Source organism: Polyergus mexicanus, unplaced genomic scaffold (genome assembly GCF_030449975.1).
Source record: "Polyergus mexicanus isolate NDT 795.1 unplaced genomic scaffold, iyPolMexi1.0 SCAF_18, whole genome shotgun sequence".
In the NCBI taxonomy this organism is placed as follows: Eukaryota; Metazoa; Arthropoda; class Insecta; order Hymenoptera; family Formicidae; genus Polyergus; species Polyergus mexicanus.
Window position 1 is genome coordinate 3416075 of NW_027223338.1, and position 18527 is coordinate 3434601.

The 18527-nt window shown below is 47.3% G+C and overlaps 1 pseudogene; it reads right to left on the reverse strand.

The window, feature by feature from the left end:
- Nucleotides 1-3095: 3095 nt before the first annotated feature.
- LOC138941334 (uncharacterized) lies at nt 3096-9563 on the reverse strand (annotated as a pseudogene).
- Nucleotides 9564-18527: the final 8964 nt, after the last annotated feature.

The window sequence follows — 18527 nt, forward strand, 5'->3', positions numbered from 1 at the left end:
CTATATTTAAAGAACATTTTAGGTAAGTGTTCAACATAAATGTCATTAAATTATAAAGTTATAATATTTTCATCTGGTTTTATTAAATTCATTTTACTTATATCATAACCTAACATTCTAGGCTGTATCCGGCTACATTTGAAATGATTTTATCATTAATTGGACCAGCACTAAATGCCACAGGTACCACAATTGGTAAAAAACCAATATATCATAACCTAACATTCTAGGCTGTATCTGGTTACATTTGAAATGATTTTATCATTAATTGGACCAGCACTAAATGCCACAGGTACCACAATTGGTAAAAAACCAATTTCAGCTGAGAAACAACTGTATATTGCTCTTTGGTTTATGGCTACTCCTGATTCATACAAGTATGTAAAACACAGCTGTACTCTACATATACTCGTGTAACTATCATTACATTTATAGCATTTTTCACTAAGCAACACAGAGTGCTACATTGCATTCAACTGACATCATTTCTTGTAGCTAGTGCCGAATTTCTGCATCAAAATAAAATATGCCATCATGTAGTGGGCATCAATGCGGCCAATGAAAAACGCTATTATTAGATTGTTTTACAATAAACTTTTCACTGCTTACTTTTCTGTATTGTTATAGATCCGTTTGCAAATTTGGAGTAGGCAAAGCAACTGCTTTTAGGGCTGTAAGACGTGTTACCTACGCACTTTATTGCATCGCACCTCGATTTATACAGTAACCCAAAGAAGTTGCCGTCGATATCATGGAGCATTTTAAAAGGACATGTGGCTTTCCAAATGTCATTGGTGCCATAGACGGAACACATATTAAAATCCGAGCTCCGCCAATTGATTCAGCTTCTTATATAAACCGGAAAGGTTTTCCATCTTTAAATGTTCAAGTCGTATGGCCTCTTCACGCATTGTTATGCAGGACAAGTAGGATCAATTCATGATGCTCGAGTTTTTAGAAACTCTCCAGTAGCACGTTTTTTAGAAATGCCTGACATATACTTCCCTAATGATTCCTATATTATTAGATATGCTGCGTATGCAATACATCCGCATTTATTGGTCCCATTTCGAGACAATGGTCATTTGTCAAATCGACAAAAAAGTTTCAATTATTGTCTATCGTCAACAAGGATGGCAGTTGAACGTGCGATTGGACAATTAAAAATTCGTTTTAGAATACTATTAGATTGTCTACTACTGACAGATGTTAAAAAAATTCCAGAGTTTATCATAGCATGTTGCGTGTTACATAATATTTGCATATTACAAAATGATATAATGACTATTGGCGTCCAACATTATGATGAATTACAAGCACGTGTTTGCGGCAATAACACTGAAATGGGAAATGCTAAAAGAACGAGAATAACGAATACATTAGAAATGAAGCTCGTCAATTGATCAATAATTAATATTTGGTTATTAATAATAAAAATTATAAATAAGATTAATTAACAAATTTATACAAAGTATTTTATATTGTTTTTTTATGAATAAACATTTTTGGTTAATAAACAGGCATTGGTTATATTTAGTTTTTGGTTTTATTCCTATTCAGTCTTAATTTCTATTCAGTCTTATATTTGTGTATTATAAATTGTGAATAAAACAAAATAATAACATTCAACTTTGAGGATTAACATCCAAACTTAAAATTCGTAAGTAAAATAAATTACTTAATATAAAATAACTTAAAATAAAATAAACGACTTTCAACGTTTCGACAAAGAACACTTAATGAACTTGTAACGATGCATCCCTCCACCGTTACCCGGCCGTCGATCCGCCGGAAGTCCGCCGCCCGACAAACACCGGTCGGGCATGATGCGGAGGCGCCGAGCGCCCATTTTTAAAGATCTATAAGACGTTCGAATTTATAACCGCCGTCAAGATGCGTTGTTTATCGGGAATCGTCGCCGCGCTCGGGTAACCGTACCGACCGTTCCCGAAACCAAGTCGCGCGCGACGGTTCAACTTGAAACAATATGCCTTAAAACAATCAGGCATATTACGCACGCGCACCCGCCGGAAAAAGCGGTATAAATAAGAGCCAATTTTCCATATCGAGACCAGATCTTCCGCAACCGCCAGAGTCAGTACGACGCCTGGAACCCAGAACGATCCTGAAAACACGCTCAAAGAGAGAGAAAACGGGGTTGGAAGTACCCAGCCTCCGCCGAGAGTTTGCGGCATCTCTAAGAGCGATCCTTTAAAATCTCTGCAACCGAGGAACACGAGGTTGGGCGTACTCAGCCTCCGTCGGGAGTTCTCGACACCTCACACGCATCCGTCCACCTACGTGCAACGGCGATCATCCAGTGGTAGGGAGTTCCCTGCCATTGACGGGTGTTCCCGTCGGCCGTTGCACTCCTGCATTCTACGGGAAAATCATCCCGACGAAACAATACCGCGATATCCGCGAACTCGCAGTAATTCCGCGACCGCCATTACCGCGATCGGACTCGCCATTAATACGGCGCGCTAAGTCCCGCTCAAGGGGGAGGATCTAACCCGGCCGCGACATCGATCGACGCAATCGGATCGATACCGACACGTCTAAGGACCGCCCACCGACCCGACCGAAATTACCGCCCGGTAGTTAGCGGCCTCTGCCGAAATCCAGATCCGCGCACGTAATCAATAATTGTATCGAATCGCTGAAAGCGCGCTCCGACACACGCACACCCCGTGCATTGTAATTCGTATGCAGCGCGACCGGCACGACCAAACCGCTAGACAAGACCAACACTCACGCATACACGAGTGCGTTTTGTCACCTGCACGTCATCCTTCGCCTCGCCCATATATTTTCAACACATTGTAAATATCTCGCGTTCGCACACGCACTCGCTCGCTTATCATTTCACTCACATACAAGCGCACACACACCGACACACACAACAGTTATACACACACTCACTCTGTATACACACTGTATACTTACACGCAATAAATTATATTTTACCTAACGCATCTATCGTTCGTCTCTCGATACCCTTTCACGAGCCCCGGATCCCGACCGAGTTATCCACGACCGCCTCGCGAAAGCGGTTTATTACAAACTTATTTCTTACAAACTTAGAAGAATACAAATTACATTTTGTGAAGAAATTGTTGCAATACAGAAATTAATGACTTCTGTACGTCCATTTGCTCGTTATGTCTTCTGTCACGTTCATTTCTATTTTCTTCACGGATCTTTTCTCTGTTTGCTTCTCGTTTTTTCATTTCTTTTTTTTCTGCCGCAATATTATCCAAAAATTCTTCCATAATGTTTTCGATCCGTTTTCTCTTTTTCGGCGGATCTGTAATATATAATATAAAAACGTTACACTATGACAAATAAGAACCAAATTAAATAAATATTAATTTTCTTCATCTTGCTTGCACATTTTGCACTTCTATTATAAATGTATACTGACTATTGACTATATATTATTCAGAATTGTTGTTATCCACTAATACACAAGTACAAAAACTTACTTTTCGATTCAACGGAAGAAAATACTGATAACGACGATCCTTGCTGATTTGGATCCGATGGACCATCACTTGTGGCAATTGCAGGAAGCGAAATGGACGCTTTGTCGGCAAATAGTGAATCCATAACCTATTGCATAATAGGGATAATATATTAAATATACAAATATATCTTGTTGCATACCTTTTTTTTTTTTTTGTAACGGAGGGGAAATGCCTTTACGCATAACCCCGCCTCGATGGGGTTCGAGGCGGGGTTATGTGGGACTACCCCCGGCCTAAACAAACGGCCGGGGTCTACCCACTAAAACCTCTCCGGGTGGCCTATCTCGGGCGTTTCAGGGGGCCTCTCTGGAAACTGGCGTATGCACTACATCAGAGAGACCCCCCGCCCACGGGCCGTGCCCGCTGGGGGAGCGGTTTCTGTCTCCCCCAGTGTCCCCGTTGTTGATGGGGACATCATCCTATCTTGGCGAGAGGGGGACCACTGCCCCTCTCGCCGCCATCCCGGTGTTATTCCCGGGGAGGGCGTGGTCGGGCCCAGGTACCCCACCTGGGTTCCGACCACCGGGCCCAGTTCGGGGTGAGACGTCCGCGACGAAATAGCGGACGTCCCCCCGAGTTGTCCGGGCCCCGCGCATTCGCTGGGGGAGTTCGATGGGGACGGTTGCGACCACGTCCCCTCCCCCTGTGTGCGCCCCCCCTTTGCTGGGGTGGGTTTCTGGGATGCCCGGAGGCTTGTGCTGCCCCGGCTCCCATCGGCCCACCCCCGGGGGCCCGTCGGGCGCGATTGCGGCCCCCCGGGTGTTCTCCGGGAAGCCGCTCTCGCTCCCTTTCGGCCTCCTCCTTCTGGAGCATAACTGCTTCACAGAAGGAGGAGACCGCCCTCCAGGACTCCTCGCTCTCGAGCATAGCCGCTACGATGCTTGAGAGCGAGAAGTCAATATCCCCTATTACGTTGACGAGAACACGGCGCTCTTCTGCCCACGCTGGGCATACCTCCAGCGTGTGCTGCGCCGTGTCCTCGTCCCCCCCCGTACAATGGTGGCAGCGTGCGCTGTCCTCTTTACCGATGCGACACAGGTACGAGCCGAAACACCCGTGGCCCGTAAATACCTGTGTCGCACGGTACGACATCTCGCCACCCGCCCGTGTGACCCACTTGATCAAATGAGGGCGGATGGCCTCGACGACGCGCCTCCCCGATGTATCTTGGGGGTTGGAGAGGTGTTCGTCCCACCTCTCCAGAGCGCGTCGCCTAGCCTGGAGTCTCACGGCGGCCTTGACCTTAGGGGTCAAAACCACGCCGAGCCCGCCGAGCTCTCGCGTACGCGCGTAAACGTGTGCGTACATGTCTGCGTAGAGCTCGACGGGCGGCATCCCCGCCAATAATGAGGCCGCCGTGTGCGACACCGTCCTATAACCTCGGACTACCCTGATGGCCACCCTCCTAAATACTCTGCGCAGCAGCATGCTGCCGCGCCGATTGGCCACCAGGGCGTCCGCCCACACCGGTGACCCGTAAAGGGCCACCGTCCGGACGGTGTTCGCGTATAAACGCCGCACCCGGCCATCCGGACCCCCGAGATTGGGCAAGAGTCGGCCGAGGCTAAGTGCCACCGACTCCGCCCTGGGGGCCAGAAGCTCAAAGTGCGCGCCAAAACTCCAGGCCGCGTCCTGGTAGAGACCAAGGTATTTTAACCTGTCTCCCACCCGGACGGAGACGTCACCCACCCTGACATGGGCCTCGGCGGGGGGAGCCCCATGCTCCCCCCTATGCATGAATAGCGCCTCGGTCTTATGAGGCGCTACCTGCAGGCCCATGCCACGGATCGCGCGGACAGCGCACGCTACCCCGACGTTGGCGATATGAACCGCAGCCCCCCAGCTCTCTCCCCCGGCCAACAGCAAAGTGTCGTCGGCGTAACAGACGACACTGCAGCCGGGGGGGAGGGCAATACCCAGCACCCTATTATAGGCGAGGTTCCACAGGGTGGGGCCCAACACGGACCCCTGTGGAACCCCGCAATATACGCCCCTTCTGCTTAGGAGTACCCGGTTGTTGGGGTACTCCAGCCACCTGTCCCGGAAATAGCTTCTCAGGACCTCCACCATGTAGGGGGGAAGGCCGAAGGTGTTCACGGCCTTCCCCACCATACTCCAGGGCAGGGTGTTAAATGCGTTGCGGATGTCTAACGACATCGCAAGTACCACCCTGCCCTCCTCCATAATGGACTCCGCGAGGGACCGGACGCGCAAAATCGCGTCAACGGTCGATCGCCCCCCGCGGAATCCATACTGGTCTCGGTGGAGGTCCATCTCTCCCCGGGACAGGTGTTGGACGAGACGGTTCGCCAACACTCTCTCCAAGAGTTTCCCCTCGTCCAACAGGCAGATAGGCCTGTATGCAGAAGGGGCGTTGCTGGGCTTGCCCCCCTTCGGGATGAGGACCAATCTGGCCCTCACCCATGCTGGGGGGAATATGCCCTCCCTGAGGCAGCTGTTAAACAGCCGCCTCAGGCACCCGGACAGTTGGGCCAAAGCCGGGACCCAGACCCGGCCGGGGATCCCGTCGGGACCTGGGGCCTTGTTGCCCCGGAGTCTCAACCGCCGGATCACCTCGGCCATCTCTTCCTCCTAAACCTCCAAGTTCTCCGACCACGGGATGGTCGCGTCTTGGCGACCACCCGCGTCAAAAGGGGGACCCTCGGATGGGAAGAGGGTCCCCAGGATATTATCGAGGACTTGGGGTTCCAGAGTTTCCGTCGCGAGGGGCGCCCAAGCTTTCAGCTTGTTCATAACAAGCTTATACGGGCGCCCCCATGGGTCTGCGTCCAAGGAGCGCAGGAGCTCGTCCCATGCTCGGGCCTTGGCCCTCCTGATCGCGGCGCTGAGGTCGTTCCTAGCGGCACGGAACGCCCCATACGCCTCTGCCGTCCTCTCGGCGTCGGGTCGACGCCGGGCCCGGGTGAAACGGCGTCTGGCGGCGACGGAGATTCGCCTGAGTTCGGCGATCTCCTCGCTCCACCAGTACGCCGCCCTTCGCGGGCGGGGGTTGATCCGGGGCATCGCGAAGTCGCAAGCGTCGCTGAGCGCGCCCCGGAACCATTCAACTTCTTCATTAATCCCCCGCCCTTCCCCCCGGGACACGGCCAGTCGGCCGCAAGGACGGCTGCGATCAGCCTGTCCGGGCTCATCTTCTTGAGGGCCCATCTCCTCGGCCGGGCATCTCCCCGGTCTTGGGCGCGGCTGAGCACCCCGTGGCGGGTGGCATTTAGGACCACCTCTATATAGAGGTGGTCGGAGAGCGTCTCGCACTCTGTCACCCGCCAACTTACTATCATTCGTGCGGCGGAGGGGGTGGCCCACGTAAGGTCCAGGACCGATTCCCACCGCACTAGGGTGCTCCTCGACCCTGTGTTTATAAGACACAGGCCGAGTGCCGCCGCCCAATCCTGTAGGGCCTCGCCCCTGGCGTTCGTGAACCGGGAGCCCCAACGCGTTGACTTTGCGTTGAAGTCCCCGGCCACAATAATGGGACGGGGCATCTGTCGGCGGAAGCATGCCGACACCCCGTCCAAGAACGCCTCAAACTGGGCGAGGCCCACGCTGGGGGAGATGTAAACCCCCAGCACGGAGATGGGCCCCCACCTGACCACCACCACTCCCGCCCCGGCCTCGACCGGTGTGCAAGGCGGGAGTGTGGAGTCATTCCTCCACGTGATCGCGACGGAGTCTGCCCGGTCGCCGATCCAGCATGGATTGGCTTCCGGGACATAATATGGCTCCGCCGCGATCCCCAACCCGAAACCACGCTCCGTCAGGCTGTGCAAGAACAGGTCTTGCGCCCGGCGGGCGTGGTTCAGGTTGGCCTGCAGTATGCCTAAGGGGGGGGGGGCATTATTTGACGCCCCCCGGTTCCACCATCTCCACCTCCGCCATAGGGGCGGGTGGGGTGGCGGCTGCAGGCCGGGCCTTTGGTGGCCTCTTCTCCTTAGGGGCCTCCGAGGAGGCCCCGCTATCCTCCGCCCCGCGTTTGCGGGTGTCGGAGGGTGCTGCGGTACCCTCGGCCGGTTCTGCCGGCCGAGATCCCGCCGCGGCACACGCCGCCGGGAGCGTCTCCCGTCGTCGGTCCGGCCGTTTTTTAGGGGGGGTGCACCTCGCACTTCCCACCCTATGGTCGGCCGGACGACCCAGTCCGGAACAAACCGGGCACCTGACATTATCGGCGCGATCTCCCGTTGGAGATCCGCATTGCGGTCTCCGAGGGACTTTATGTCCCTGCGGAGGGCCGCTAGCTCCCCTTTCGCCTCGTTCTGTTGGGCTCTCTCCGCCAGGGTGCTGGCCGTTACCCTGACAAGGGCCGCGGCCTCCCTGAGCCTCTTCTGGAGAGAGCCCTGCAGATTTCCGGAGCAGACGGCGATACGGTCTATGGCAGCCGCCTGCTCCATACTCCGCGCCGCGATATCGGGGTCGGGGCATTCCAAACCTCTTCGGCGCATTCCGCCTCATAGGCCCGAAGGCCCCTATTTGGCGGAGGGAGGGGAGCATCCTCCGATAGGGCTTTCTGGGCCCTACGCTCTCTCTCCTTCTCCTGTTTGCGGGCGGCCTCCTCCTCGCGTTTCTCGCGAAGGCCTACGAACTCGCCCGTGGTGGGCGGTCTCCCGCGTCCCCTCTTCTTTGGGAGGTCGTCCACCTCCATTGCGTCCTCTTCGGGAAACGCGTGGTCCTCCGTACCCTCGCTGGCCAGCGAGGTCCTGGAGGAGGAGACGGGGGTGGAGCGATTGCTGCCCCCCCGCGACGCACCTTCCACCTTCCCGCCATCTTGGCGGGTGAGGCTCTGGCCCCGACCCGCCTCGTCCCGACTATACGGGTGCGCCCTCGCAGACGTGACCGAGCGCGACCGGGACCCCGACTTTGATGAAGCCGGGCCCGGCCAGTCGATCCTCCGCACGACCACCCTCACCTCTCTATCATCGGCGATAGTCCGCTCGCCAGGGGTGCTCGTCGGCAACACCCCTGGTGGCCCGTCGTTGGATGACGACGAGGGGGGAACCGGGACTGTATCCCCTCCCCGCCGGTCGCTGTGGGATCCGAAGCCCACTGCGGCAGTAAACGTATTATCCTTCGTTGTACTGTCCATTGCGTATCAAGGAAAGATGGTTTGATTTCGGTGTTTTCCTTCACCTAGGCCGATTGGCTTCACCACGCCTGACGAGCTCGGCCTACCCGGGATTTTTTCTAGAGGTTACCTACCTCGCCACCTCACTCGATCACCCCTTCCCTAACAAACATACATCCCACACCCATAACTCATACACCCCCCACAATCCCACACAACCCCCCATAAAAACCCCATAAACCCCTCAATAACCCCCCACAATACCCCAATCCATTCCACAACACATACATCCAAAATAAATAAAAATAAGACATATTCTCGCGACGATCGAGATGTGTGGTGCACTCTTAGACCCCTTCCAAGACCGGAAGGGGAGCCCCTCCACCACGGCAAGGTGGTGCACCATCGGAGGGGTCTTGTTGCATACCTATGAATATCGTATACAATAAACAAAATATGTGTGTGTGTGTGTATACATATATGTGTGTGATAAAACATACCGAAAAAAATGCCAACGAATTTCTACTATTGCCGCTCTTTTTATTTTGATCAACGATATTTTTGTATGTCCGCTTTAAGCCAGACATTTTTGATGTACATTGCTGTGCTGTTAATTCGTAGGCTGGATTAGCTTCATTCATTTGAGCAGCAATTTCAGTCCAAATTTTGTTACTGCGCTTGAAACCATTTGTGAACTCTTCCTCCTTTTCTCTATATATTTCAATTAATAAATATACCGCTTTGTCTGGCCATACAAATGTTTTTAACTTATCTAAAAATTAAATTAAAAAGTAAACACAAAATTTAAAGATTAAGAAATATTAATATTTATATATATTGTTCTTAAACTTGCATAAACATACTTTTATACAAAATTAAAAAGTTGATTATAGATATTGATTACACAAAAATAAAATGCATCTTACCAACATTGTTTTTGTCAGCAGTTTCATTCGCATCTTCCAATTCAGCTTCTGGCTCAATATTATTGTTTTTATTTACAGTGTTATTTACATTATTATTTACAACATTATTTATAGTATTATTTACAGTTCGTTCCTTTGCAACAAGATTCATCAAAAACGCTGAATCTATAAAAAATAACACAATAGTTAAACTAACGTCTAACCTATACATTAAATAAATCAAGGTAAAATAATACATTAATTTTACCTTGGCTTGCTTTCTCTATATCTTCTTGACTTAGAAATAAAGTTATTATTTCGTTACTTTCTTCTATGAGGACCGGGAATTCGTACAACTGCTGTTCCATCGCAATAAAAAATTTGTTATCCGTTCCGAATTTCGCAAGAAACGCTCAGATTGCATAAACGCGTTAAACGCATCAACTGCCTCAAGTCAAAATAGAAGCAGTCAATGCGCTGGGACGAGTACTAAGAATTCAGTACGGTTAATACAATCTAAGGAATTCTCAGCGCTACCAAAGCGCTTTTATTGCGCGCATTGGTTAAATCGGAACGACTTTCTATGCAGTCTACGCGTTTTATGCGTAACTCGGAACGCACCCTATAGGTATGCCACTATATAGGATTTCAGCCAATAGAGCAATATGGGGACGCTAATTCCACTCATTGCAATATCTCGCCAAAAACCGAGATATGTAGGTGACGCACATGGGTATTACTAGTGAGATGATATGGCGCAGCGCTACAACCCCTCTTGATAAGCCCCATGTATTCCACGTCGGATCCTCAATACCCTCAACTCGCATAGACAATTCATACGAGTTGTATCAACCACAAGTCACAAATACACCTGCAATACATCAATCCTGGGGACATATATGATTCGTTAATATTAGTGTCACTGCATGACCTACAATACGATAAAATGGAAGAACAAAGCAGTATTATGGTGACGCAATGCATACATGTCCGGACACATTACAACTGCATACGTTGAATGTACCTCAGTATCAAGACGCAACAATACAATCCTCAAGACCCCGTAAGATCATATAGGGATCCAGGTAATGGTCATCCTAACCCCACCTCCACACGTAAGTCATACATTGAGACTTCCACATATCAGTTCGAAGCGATCGCCACCAGTAAATTCCTGAGGAGTAAAACACATTTAATTAGAATTAATTCACCTCAGAGCAAGTTTCACAGTCTATGCAGTAAAAGTACGGCATTATCTTCGTTATATAATAATTGTTCCCTCATTGCATATTCCGCCTAGGCGATTATATCTTTAGGCACGTTTACTATACACAGTCCGATCAACTCATATACATCATTAAAGCAGTCTCTGGTTTATTAATAAGCTCAGGTGACTTATTAAAATTACTGACAACGATCGCTCGTTACACAACACATACTGACATTTCCAATATGGCGGAGTTAAGTAAAGGAGACAACTCCGATAACTAAATTATTCACGAAGTATATCAACCAATCGCGTTCAACTATCGATCTCTGTGTCATTAGACCATCAATTTAATAATTATTATCAACATTGCGATTTGTACTCGTGATGGGCCGATCATTTATAAGGTAATAAATACACATTAACAGAACTATCTAGACTGGTAATCGGTATAAAATAAGTATAAAATAATACACCTTTTTGGTTGACGTTTCAGGTATGTTAAGTTAGAAATACTGTATCTCAATTCTAAACTGTAAGGAAATCGAATGATACTTTAACATCTGTAACAGCTATACTATTATGATATAAATAAGCACAAATGTGCGAGTATAATAACTATAATTACAAAATAATAAAGAAGGCAATTAACAAACAAAATAGAGTAAATGAAACACAAAATCAAATATTATTCAGAGGTCAAGTAAGCCCCCACTATATGTCTCTCATAAAACAGAGAGATCCCCATATTCTGTATACTGTACTGTCTGCTCCACGTCGACCGGCCAGCCCATCATAGAGAAGACATATCACAAACTTACCTCTATTACCAATTGATAAATCGGCAAATCCGATAAATCCGATAATGAGGGTCCCCCGGGTATGCCAAGATAAGGTACGAAGCCCTTATCAGCCGTCAAGATAGCTAAAAGGTCCTCGATACAGGCAGTAATCGGAATGATTCCGACCAGCCGATCCACGTCAGAGATTACGTCACAAGGATCGGCATTACTCCAGTCTTTGTCAACCACTATTCTTTCAATGGATCACTATAAACATTATGATGCCACCGGATATTTAGCTCCACGCGACATATTTAAAATCCGTGCAATAAGTTCAGTAGTATAGTTAGGCCGGTTCTAAGCCATGGTCCTCTGAGGGGGGGTGAGGGGTGAGGGGAAACCGGTGCGGAGGGGTATGACGTCACGGGGGAGGGGGGGTGACGTCACGGGGGAGGGGGGTGACGTCACGGGGTGGGAATGACGTCAGGGGGGGGGTGACGTCACGGAAGGGGAGGGGGATGACGTCACGGGATGGGAATGACGTCGGGGGGGTGACGTCACGGGGGTATGACATCACGGGGGGGAATGACGTCATGGGGTGGGAATGACGTCACGCGGGGGTGACCGCGGCGGAACGGTAGGCGCGGGGTCCGCGATGAGGGGGAGGGGACCGCGGCGGAACGGTAGGCGCGGGGTGCGCGGAGAGGGGGAGGGGATCGCGGCGGAACGGTAGGCGCGGGGTCCGCGAAGAGGGGGAGGGGACCGCGGCGGAACGGTAGGCGCGGAATCCGCGATGAGGGGGAGGGGACCGCGGCGGAACGGTAGGTGCGGGGGCCGCGGGGAAGAGGGAACGCGAAGGTACGATGCAGCGAGTAGGTGTGACAGAGATAGCGCGAGGCGTGCATGTAGGAAAAGGCATTGTCTCAAACATTTTAGAGTAGGAGATGTATCACTTACGAAGAACGCTTACTCTCAGCTCTTGATAACAAAACAAATGTTAGCATGTTTCCACGAGCAAATATCTAAAGTCTTTTAAATATGAATAATATATTATTATAATATGTAAACCACTATCGAACGGCAATCGAATGGCTATGAACGGCTATTGAACGGCTATCGAACGGCAATCGAATGGCTATGAACGGCTATTGAACGGCTATTGAACGGCTATCGAACAGCTTTGAACGACTATCGAACGGCTATTGAACAGCTTTTGAACGGCTTTGAACGGCTATTGAACGGCTATTGAACAGCTTTGAACGACTATCGAACAGCTTTTGAACGGCTATCGAACAGCTATTGAACGGCTTTTGAACGACTATCGAGCGGTTTTGAACGACTATTGAACGGCTATCGAACAGCTATTGAACGGCTTTGAACGACTATCGAACGGTTATTGAACGGCTATCGAACGGCTTTGAACGGCTATCGAACGACTATTGAACGGCTATCGAACGGCTTTGAACGGTTATCGAACGGCAATCGAACAGCTATTGAACGACTATTGAACGGCTAACGAACGACAATTAAACAACAAAACAATTATTTATACACCATTCAAATATTTAAAGTCTATGTGCATGTACTGAAATGTAACATTCATAGCCTGATAAGGTGGCTGACGCTGCTATCTAACGTCACGTACTGAAATTTAATACTCGCATACTGGGATATGAAAGAGGAAAAGGGAAGAATAAAAGAGAATAAAATATATTTTAACAATAGTTTATTCTAAATAATGTTTGGACGAATCTTTATGATGATTCGTCCACCAATTGAATATTTTAAATACATTTTGTAAAGCGCAATTTTTCAAATGTTTTTCACAGCGCATAGTATTAGTAACATCTAGCTTATTTAACGAAGTGATATCTTCATAGTCCGCATCCAAGGTCTCAATAATAACGTCGTTTCTCGCATCATCGTCAAGTATATCGACCAGCCATTCTCGTTTTTCGCATCCTTTAACGTACACGATAGGAGATGCTCCATCTTCCTCTTCCGTCGCGCCCATCACAGCTCTCGTAATTAAACGCCTAGCGAAGCTGTATGGAACGTTTCCATCCTCCCATTGAAGTCCATGGTGATGTCCGATTAACCATGAAGCTTGGCATCTCTCAGATTTTGTAAGCGCACGCCATGGTACGGGACTTGCAAAAAAGTAATGAGAGAGAACAGATCCATTTCTCAATATCGCAACTTCCTTCACGACAAAGTTTCTCCCGATAATAAATCCCTGCAGATCCACAAACGTTGGCGCGATCATGCTGATAATATTACCGTACAATTGCAAGAACGATGTACGACTGTTGCCGATCGTCAAAATCTCAATCTTTATATATTTTGACATTGGAGGGGATATTTGCTGATTTAGGTAATTTTACGTAGGTAAAGAACTACGTTGGTCAATGGGCAATATTCGACAACGCGATCGTGCAAGATGAGACAATAGGCGGTAGTATTTGTCGGTATATCCTCCTTGCACTCAAACTCTAATCTCACGTCCACGGTGGAATTTTTGACAGACTCGTTTTGTCGCGAGCAATCGATAACCGCGAGAGGACCGCAATGTAGAAATTTTGAAATGTTTAATAACACATCATCATTATCACATCCGTAATAAGATTTGCGAAAACGAGAATACATATCGAACAAGAGGGCGAATCTATTTTTATCGAAATCTAAATTCAAATCATCGTAGGGATAAAATTCCGAGTTTAGATAGAGTTTCACGTTGGTCAATTTGCAGTCGTCGAATGTAATAATATCTTTTGACACAGCATTTTTTCTACCAGTCTGCAGCGCAAAGATCACGTATCGCGGTTTCTCCAGCTGAGAGGCGGCTTTCACGGTCCACGAATGCTTGGTCGTATTATGCAATAGAGGAAATTCGTATAGATCCCAAGAGCGAAAACTGATATTCAAGTATCGCCCGCTTTCCAACGCGCGCAGCAAGGATAGTTTATTGACCTCGCTCAATATTACATGTGGCATACGCCATTGTATCTTGAATAATTCGATATCAGCTTCAGCCGAAGCATGTCCAAATATGCAATTGTTATCGTTGCGCGAACGTATCAGAATTAATTCGTGACGAGCGTTGATCACAATTCGCTTATAATCTTCGCAAAAACCCAATAGTATGTTTAGCGGCACGCAAAAATTGAAGTAAGATTCAACAGCATTATGTGACATATTCCACGCAGCATTCCCCAAGATTTTACCTTTCTCGGTTGTTAGAGAGATATAGTTTTTAATCGTAGAAGTTATTCCAACGTTTCTGTTGCGGTCAATCTCCACACCGTCGAGTTCATATCGAAGTTCATCAAACATAAACGCGACACAATTGTTTCCCAATACCACTCTTCCCTCTTCATCTACTTTACGCACCATCAACTTTCCTTCGACGTATAGAAAACTTTCACATGGTAACGTGTACAAATCTTGATGTTGTATCGGTATCCGTATCTCGTCGCTATATCCAAGCGTTGTGTTGGCGTATGGATTGTACGTATGAGTCTCAATCTTGATGATACGGTCGTCAAAGATCGGCTCATCTCCGATATTCAAGATGTCAATCATATTGTTATGTATTTCGTACGACGAATCCCAATGATTTTAAAAACTCGCGATTCAACGTGCTGAGCTTCTTTTTAGCGTAACCAGATATCTGATTATTGTCACCCGATACAGCAGTCACTCGCCTTCTAGCAAAAATATTGTCCCTCGCAAAGATATTGTCTCTCGCGTTCTCCGTGCTTCCGTACAACACAAGCATTTCATTTGTCAAAGGCTTTATTTTTGCCGCCGCCGTATATGCAATCTTACGGTAATTTCCTCTCCTCGAAAATCGAGCAAATGTCCTTCTTGATCAACAATGCGTATCGTTAAATCAGTAATGCTCCGTGCGACGATCGGTAGATAAATGATCTGTGCCGGCGTTTCCGATATTTTATATCCTGGCGGCACGCTCGGTGAAAATTCATGTATCGTGTGTACGCGCTTGTTATTGCTGTACGCGCCAGTGGTTACGCTGCATTCTATACGAATAATATTTACGCTAATAATATTTATTGGTACATCCGATTCATGCCATTTCCGAGGCTGTAATATACGATTCGACGAGAATCCCAACAACGATCCAACATTGCCCGGTTTACTAAAATTTATTCTATAGACACATTTGATTTCACTTTTTAGCGTATTATGATTAGCGCGAAGCATTATTGGATATTCATCGTGTTCTTCGGCATCAACAATATCGTTGGAATCAACTACGCGTCGATGTCGTAAAATTGCATGTCGGAGATATTCGTTTATAGCGTGTAATTCGTACGATCCCTCGGGAATCGTAATTTCCTTATCGTCGTTATCAAAATAAAATTTATTATTCCAAGAATTCACGTTCGATATCGTATGATACGTTTCAAAGTCCGTTAAACCAAGCTCGTAATCGCCATCGTCTAAATCTATAGCCGGAAAGTAACTTACAGCAAGCGCGCTACTCTTGCCGGTCAACGTAAGTGTAAGTGACATGCTGGAAAACTGTCAAACGAATACTGAGTCGCGATGGTGAATTGTCAGACTTTAAATTTATATCGATCATCGACCGTTTGAAGAAATCCAAGACACAATTGTCCACAAATACTTGGATTATAATTTTGATAGGCTGTGTGATTGTATTCTATATTTGCAACATTCTGTCCAAAATATCGCACTAATTCCTTGGGCGGTTGCAGATTTCCAAAACTATCGAAATATACTACACGATCTCCCCTCTTTGCATACGCAACCCAATGAGTACCGGAACCATCGACCACATCCAAATTGACGATACCGCTCTCATTTCGTCGTACACCGTTTATCGGTAAATTATTGCGCATGAAAACACCTCTAAAAAATTGTATACGCATACGTCTTGCAAGCTGTTCCAATTGTACATTGGTTGTTACACCGGCAGGCATTTTTATTTTGACATTTTTTTTTCTTGGCTGCTGTTGAGAACCCTCGTCCACGCTTGTATGGAGCGAGATAAAGTCCGTGACCTTCCATGGCGCGATTATGACGCTGCATTTCTTCGAGCTGACGTTGCGTCGCCTTGCTATCGTTCACCGCCTTCGCGATTCCCGCTGCTCCGCCAGCCAACGAACCGAGAACTCCCAATAATGGTAAAATTGGTAAGATATCATCGCGCTTCGCTATAGGAAGTATTCGTTTTTTCGCAGCCTTTTTCTTCATCGATGATTTTTTTGTTTTCAGCCCCATACCGAATTTTGTCTTTGCCTTCATAGCCGCCCAAACAGCTGTAGCGGCTGCTCTTTCGCCAAGAGTCGAATCTCTCGCGGTAATACGCGTTCGCGCTTTCGTGGCGAGTATATTATTCGCAACGTGTCGTTGACCAAGATCGTTGCTTCGGGAATAAGCTATGTCGTGCTCGCGACACGCGGCATCCAATGGATTGATACCTCGATCGCCTCTAGCCAATCGTGTTTCTAAATGAGTTCCTGGTCCACAAAACTGATAGCCTGGAATATGTAATTCGATAGGAAGTGCGTTTATCGCACGATTTAACAAACCGCTACCTCTTATAATTTTTGCTGACATTTGTCACAATTTTTTATTAACGGTGTTGGACCGTCGAAATGTGTTTGTTGCCACGACAAATTATAATGTCGCGTGCATCGACGATACTGTTGAACCTCTGAGTCAGCTTTTATATGTTCGGGAAGCTTGTCCCACAATTGTTCCACGTAGCTACCAAAGTCTCGCAGTAAAACAATTTTGGAGATAATCTGTAACTGCTCGGTGGTAAGCTCGAGAATATCGCTGTCAACCGATAGAAGAAGAAACATTTTTGAGACTGAGCGGTTTCGATTCGGTGCGCCTCTATAAATAGGGCCCCGATGACTCATTTTCCAAAATCTGATTTGAGATTCGCGAGAGCAAACATGCGGTTCGCGCGACAAGCGACGATAATCAAAGTGATAAATTTTGACGATAAAACACGAGTAATGTCCGAGAAAGAAATACGCAAGCATGGAAACATGCTGCCGACTACTATACGCGGTATCATTTGCGGTCCTTCGAATTGCGGTAAGACTAACGTGTTGATAAGTTTGATAGAAAGTCCACACGGTGTACATTTCGAGAATGTGTACGTATATTCGAAATCGCTTCAACAACCGAAATATCGATACTTGGAAAATTTGCTATTATCGATCGATGAAATTGGTTATTTTACATTCTCTAATAATAGTGACGTTATTCCACCGAGCGAGGCGCTTCCGAATTCCATTTTTATCTTTGACGACGTGGCGTGCGATAAGCAAGATACGATAAGAGAGTACTTTGCAATGGGTCGACATTCGAGCGTCGACTGTTTCTATCTTTGTCAAACGTATGCCAAGATACTCAAGCATCTTATACGGGACAATGCAAATTTACTGATTTTATTTAAACAAGATGGTACAAACTTGAAACATGTATACAACGATCATGTAAATACTGACATGTCTTACGGCGATTTTCGCGCATTCTGTCAGAAATGTTGGCAACACAAGTATGGATTTGTAGTGATTGATAAAGACAGTTTACAGACTAATGGAAGATATCGAAAAGGATTTAACGATTTTGCAATACCCTAAAGTGGTTAGTCGCTATCGATACATCGATCGAACAACGTCTAAAAAATTTTCGTCCGAGTGCAACATGACGACGACGATTGACAGTGACGATCGTGAGAAGATTGCGAGAGAGATTGTAAAAACGAGCGAATCAATCCGCAAAAAATATCGTTCTTTAAAAACCGGTCAAATGGAGGAAGACGTCGCATTGGAGAGGCACTTTAAACCAATTATCGAACCTCTAAAACAACTTGTCGAAAATACAATCAATGTGGAATCTAATGAAGCGAAAATCGAACCATCGAGTATGCTCGAAGACAAGCATCTGAAAAAAGAGTCTGGAACAAAGCGAACAAGGTCAAATATATCATTGAACGATTCGCTAATAACTTCTACTCCAAATCAA